This window comes from Phyllobates terribilis, unplaced genomic scaffold (assembly GCF_046119375.1).
Source record: "Phyllobates terribilis strain yellow unplaced genomic scaffold, ASM4611937v1 Scaffold_809__1_contigs__length_643957, whole genome shotgun sequence".
NCBI lineage: Eukaryota > Metazoa > Chordata > Amphibia > Anura > Dendrobatidae > Phyllobates > Phyllobates terribilis.
The window spans coordinates 168,724-174,972 of NW_027363569.1; positions in this window are offsets into that span (position 1 = coordinate 168,724).

Below are 6,249 nucleotides of genomic sequence, written 5' to 3' on the forward strand. Positions count from 1 at the left end.
TACACACACACCTGCCCACACAGACACACACACATATACACACACACACATATACACACACACACACACCTGCCCACACAGACACCTGCCCCCACAGACACCTGCCCACAAACACACACACACCTGCCCACACACACATCTGCCCACACACACACACACTCACAATCCCCCGGCTCAATTCCTCCTGCCTGCTCTCTCTCTTTTCCGGTGCAGCACTGCAGGCCGGGGCGCACTGTGTGACGTCACAGCTAGGAGACACAGCCGCGCACAGGGCCATGTCTCCTAGCAGTGATGCGGCCGGGCCAGCACAGGGAAGTTAACTGCTGCAGTGCTGGCCCGGCGGATGAAGAAGTAGCGGCGGCCGCTGCTGGGGGAGCAGTCCAGGCCCCCCCCTCCCGCCACTGCTACCGCTATGTGCCGCGGCGGCCCGCACATATAATGAGGGCAATCCGGATTGCCCTCATTATAATCCGCCTATGGATATAGGGCATGGAAAACGGCATCACAGCTGCAGCGGCTACGCTGGTGGTAGAGGGTCCCTCCGCGTCCGACATCTTCCTCCCCCCTAGTTAACTGTGGCCTACCTTCTGGCGATCCTCTTCTGTAGGCCGCGGCTCCGCTCGCGATGCTCTGGGCGAGGACCTTGCTTTGCTCGGTGATGACGTCGGCATCCGCTGGATCTCCTTCCAGGACCTTGAGCAGCGTCTCAGCGTAGGCGTGGCGTCCCGAAGATGGCGCCCGATGGCAGGAAACGCTCCGATTGGCGGGAAATGGCCCTGAATGGAGGGAAACTTCACTCAGATATGTATAGAGTCTTTTCCAGGCACGCAATACCCGTTTGTTGCGGGTTGGTCACAATTCTGCCGACTACGCCAAAGCTGACTCGCCCCCTGGGCCGTGGGGTACCCGGAACCGGGCCTTCTAGTGTACGGTGCTGATGGGGGTAGTAGTGGCAACCCGATCCCGTGGCTCAGGGTGGTCAGACCAAATGGTGGCAGTCTATTTATCAGTGTTTTGAATGTCCGACTACGCCACCCGTGGATTGCGATTGGAGATAACCGCTGCTGCAAGGCAGACCGCTGAGGCTGGTGTTGGTGTGCAGCACAGGGGTAGGATAATTCCCCACGGGAAGAGTGTAGCCTCAGGGCAGTGTAGGTGGATGTTGGGGGTGATAGTGCAGGCCGCAATAGTAATAGTTCAGAGTCTGCTTCAAACAGTTCAGGGTCTTTATTGTAGATATTATTAATGACCCAACAGTACCGGTTAGGAATGGGCCTGGGTGTCTGAGAGCATTCGGGCGAGCCCCACTGGTCAGGGTGAGTGTGTAGGCCTACCGTTCTCTCTATGCTCTTTCTGACTATCCCCCTTTTCGTGGTGTAATAGCCCACGTCCCTGAGCTGGCCGTGTACTTCTCTCCTGTATGGCTTGCGACTCAGGCCTTGGGTACCTGTTGCTTGCTCCTCGATGTACTGGTCCCTCTGTGTGGCGGAGCCTCCAGGCTTCTTAGGCCAAGGGACCTGAAATCCCTCGCAGGTTGGTTCTCTGCTGCTGGGCTTGTAACCCTGACAGCCTCGGACCCCAATGTCCGGTAGATTGGTTCTCTGCCAGGACCGGCTCTCGTCGCCTCTGTCCCTGGCTTGCAGTTTCTCCTGTGCCTCACGGACTCCTCAGCTACAGCTGAACTGTCCCTCCTTCTCTGGGACTAGTCTCACTCCTGAGCTAGGTCGTCCAGTTTTCTCTAACCCTGCCCCCAGTTCCAGCTTTTATAGGGGCAGCCAGCTCCCCCTGCTGGCCTGGGACAGGAGGTGCTGTATGCTAATAGTCCCTAACCAGGGGACCTCCCTCCTGCTTTCAGAAACAGATTATTGTTTGTGGCATCCAGGCCTGGGGTGACACACACACACTGCTCTATATTTAGTATGATGCCCCCACTCCTCCATATATATAGCATGATGGTCCCACTGCTCCATATACAGGTGCATCTCACTAAATTAGAATATCATCAAAAAGTTAATTTATTTCAGTTCTTCAATACAAAAAGCTGTCTTTCAGCTCATCTGCATTGTTGGGTCTGGTGTCTCTCATCTACCTCTTGACAATACCCCATAGATTCTCTATAATAGATTCTCTATGGGGTTAAGGTCAGGCGAGTTTGCTGCCAATCAAGCACAGTGATACTGTTGTGTGTAAACCAGGTATTGGTACTTTTGGCCGTGTGGACAGGGGCCAAGTCCTGCTGGAGAATGACATTTCCATCTCCAAAAAGCTTGTGGGCAGAGGCAAGCATGAAGTGCTGTAAAATGTCCTGGTAGCCGGCTGTGCTGACTTTGGTCTTGATAAAACACAGTGGACCTACACCAGCAGATGACATGGCCCCCCAAACCATCACTGATTGTGGAGCCTTCACACTAGACCTCAAGCAGCTTGGATTGTGGACTCTCCACTCTTCCTCCAGACTCTGGGACCTTGATTTCCAAATGAAAATTGGAACTCTAGGACCTTGTGGAGTGTGTCAATGACTGCCTTCTGGACATCTGTCAAGTCAGCAGTCTTCCTCATGATTGTGGAGCATACTGAAACAGTATTGAAGAACTGGAATCAATTAACTTTTTGAAGATATTCTAATTTAGTGAGATGCACCTGTATATACTATGATGGTCCCACTGCCCCACATACATATAGTATAATGGCCCCACTACTCCATATGTAGTATGATGGACCCACTACTCCAGATATATAGTAGGATGGCTCCACTGCCCAATCATTTAAAAAAAAAAAATAACGTTTATTCTCACTTAATCCTGATTCCCTACATCACGGCCTCTGTCTCCTCTTCCATGGCGGGACAGCAGAGCAGAGCGATGCAATGATGTCACCGAGCCACCTGCGTGAGTATGCTGACATCTCGTTAACCGCAGGCCTATGGCGATCTGTGGCATATGAAAGAGATAGTGATAGGGCAGGGAGCTTGTGTCTCACTACTTTATCATGCGACGCCTCTGCATAAGAGACATTAGGGCTACATTAGCTACGTCACAGAAGACACTGGAGCTGGAGTATATAGAATAGGAGACACTGGGGCTGGCGTATATTCATCACAGGATACATTGGGGCTAGAGCATATACATCACAGAAGAAGCTGGAGTATATAGAATAGGAGACACTGGGGCTGGAGTATATAGAATAGGAGACACTGGGGCTGGCGTATATTCATCACAGGATACATTGGGGCTAGAGCATATACATCACAGAAGAAGCTGGAGTATATAGAATAGGAGACACTGGGGCTGGAGTACATAGAATAGGAGACACTGGGGCTGGCGCATATACAGTTCTGCTCAAAAGTTTACATACCCCGGCAGAATTTTTCCTTTCTTGGCCTTGTTTCAGAGAAAATGAATGATAACAAAAACACTTTTTCTCCACTCATGGTTATTGGTTGGGGGAAGCCATTTACTGTCACATTTCTGTGTTTTCTCTTTTTAAATCTTAATGACAACTAGTGATGAGCGAGCATGCTCGCTACTGCTCGGTGCTCGCCCGAGTATCTCACTGCTCGAGATGCTCTGCGCTCACCGAGTATTTCCGGGTTGGTCGGGCGGGAAGTCGGGACCCATCCCTGCATGTTTGGTGCTCTTTACAGAGCCAATGAACATGCAGGGATTGCCTGCCATGCACTGTAATGCCATAGCCATGTTGGTTGTGGGCATTACAGTGATTGGCTGGCTGCACAGCGTCATCAGGTCTATATCTGACCTGGCACCGCCATGCTCATCACAGTCACTCCGGATCAGACAGTGTAGGGAGAGCTGCTGCTGCGTTAGGGAGAGATTTGATCGTGCATTAGGTAGTGTAGTGAGAAAAACCGCACATTCCACATATCTATCTCAACAAACAGTCCTTCTGAGGACTAATCCATCTGCAGAGATATCAGGCAGGCAGTGTATATAGGCAGGCAGGCAGGGTATATAGCAGACTGCAGTGCATATAGCACAAGAGGCTCCATTCCAATTCTGCCTTCTGCTGCTGTTAGATATTTCTATACAAAGGCCCAGGTCTCAGGGGCGAGGAATACTTTTCTTTGGATCTTAATCCTCATTATTTGCTTATAAAGCAATCCAGAGAACACAGTTTTTCTGCGCCATTTGCTTGTTGGCACTGCAGAATACAGCCAGGTCCTTTCCATATTAGAGCGCTAGAAATCCAGCTATTTAAAACTGTGTTTTCTCCGTCACACGGATCACATATACGTTGTCAGAAAATACTGCCATTTCTGGCCTCCATTTTTTCAGTGTGTCAGTGAAGCAATTCACAGCAGTTTGCTGTTCACACTACTTACCTACAGGCCAGGTATTTAAAACTCTGTTTTCTCCATCACACCGATCACATATAACTTCGCTTCAAACTCAGTCATTTGTAGTGAGCGTGGAAGATACTATCCTCCATTTAAAATGGGCAAGGCACGTGGCAAGGGACGGGGAACTGGACGTGATGGTAATGGTGCATGCAGAGGCCGAGGACAAGGCCGTGGGCAAGCCGAAATTGTGCCACAGCAAACACCCACATCTTCTCGCCTGACCTTCCTGTCCCAATTTCTAGGGGACCGCAGCACACCACTATTGAACCCAGATCAGTGTCAAAAGGTTGTTGGTTGGATAGCGGATAATGCTTCCAGTCACTTAGCCACCACCACCACCACCCTGTCTTCTACACGGTCAAGTCTCAGTAGCCATGAGTCTGGACCTCATATTCCTCACCCTGATCCTCCTTCCTCCCACCATGCTGAGTACCCAGAGACAACTGATCCCACACTTGGACAATCTGAAGAGCTGTTCACTTTTCCATTTATAGATTCGGGCCTCTCGCCCGGTCCACTTGAAGCGGGGCAAGAGGAGATCACGTGTAGCGATGCCCAAATATTTGAGCAGCCACGGTCACATGAAGGCGACGGTGGGAAACTGTCACAAGAGGTGGACGATGATTAGACACAATTGGCAGAAAGTCAGGAATAGTACCAGGGTGCAGAAGTGGGTGACTAGGTGGTGGATGATATAGTAACTGACCCAACCTGGCAGGAGGACATGCAGAGCAAGGACAGCAGCACACAGGGGGAGGGAGGCAGAGCACCCCAACAGGCAGGAAGAAGCAGTGTGGTGGCCGCAGACAGAAGGCAGGCTACCGTTTCCCGTAACACCAACACGAAGGAAGTTGCCACTACAACTGTTAGGTCTTCCCGAGTCTGGTTGTTTTTTAAAGACTCTGCCGATAACTCCAAAAAGGCCATTTGCATCACGAGCCAGACCAGCATCAGCAGGGGTGGCAAAACGACCAGCCTGACCACCACCAGCATGATCAGGCACATGGCAGCAAATCACTCGACTTTGTGGGCCGAACACCAGGGTCCAGGAACAGTGTCTACAGGTGGCACCATTGCTTCTTCTGCTGTTGTGCATGCAAGTCAATCCCCTGTCCATAGTGCATGCAAAGATGCCTCCTGCCCTGCACCTGTCATTGCACACTCTCAAGTAGCAGCATCAGGAAGCACGTCCATGTCCTTCTCCCAGCACAGCGTTCAGTTGTTCATACTCCAGTCCTTGGAATGCAAGCGCAAATATGCAGCCAACGTCCCACAGGCCACACTACTAAATTCTCACAATTCACGACTGCTTGGCTCGAAATGTTGCCTTTTAGGCTTGTGGAGACAGAAGCATTCCGCAACCTGATGGCGGCGGCCGTCCCTCGGTACTCTGTCCCCAGCCGCCACTATTTCTCCCAGTGTGCCGTCCCCACATTACACAAGTACGTGTCCCAAAACATTAGCCGTGCCCTCAACAACGCAGTTACCGGTAAAGTCCACCTAACCACGGACACGTGGACAAGTGCTTGTGGGCAGGGACGGTACATCTCGCTGATGGCACACTGGGTTAACATAGTGGAAGCCGGGACCCAGTCGGACCTTGGGACGGAACACGTCCTCCCGACGCCAAAGATTGCAGGCCCTAGGTCAATCAGGGTTGTCCCCACGGTCTACAGCTCCTGAACCTCATGCTCCTCAGCCTCCTCCTCCTCCTCGGCCTCTATCTCCGAAATGACCACATCAGTCACAAGCTGGAAGCACTGCAGCACTGCCTCGGCCAAGCGGCAACAGGCTGTGCTGAAGCTAATATGCTTAGGTGAAAAAACACACAATGCTGAAGAGTTATGGCCAGCTCTGAAAGAGCAGGCAGATCTGTGGCTCAAACCGCTGAA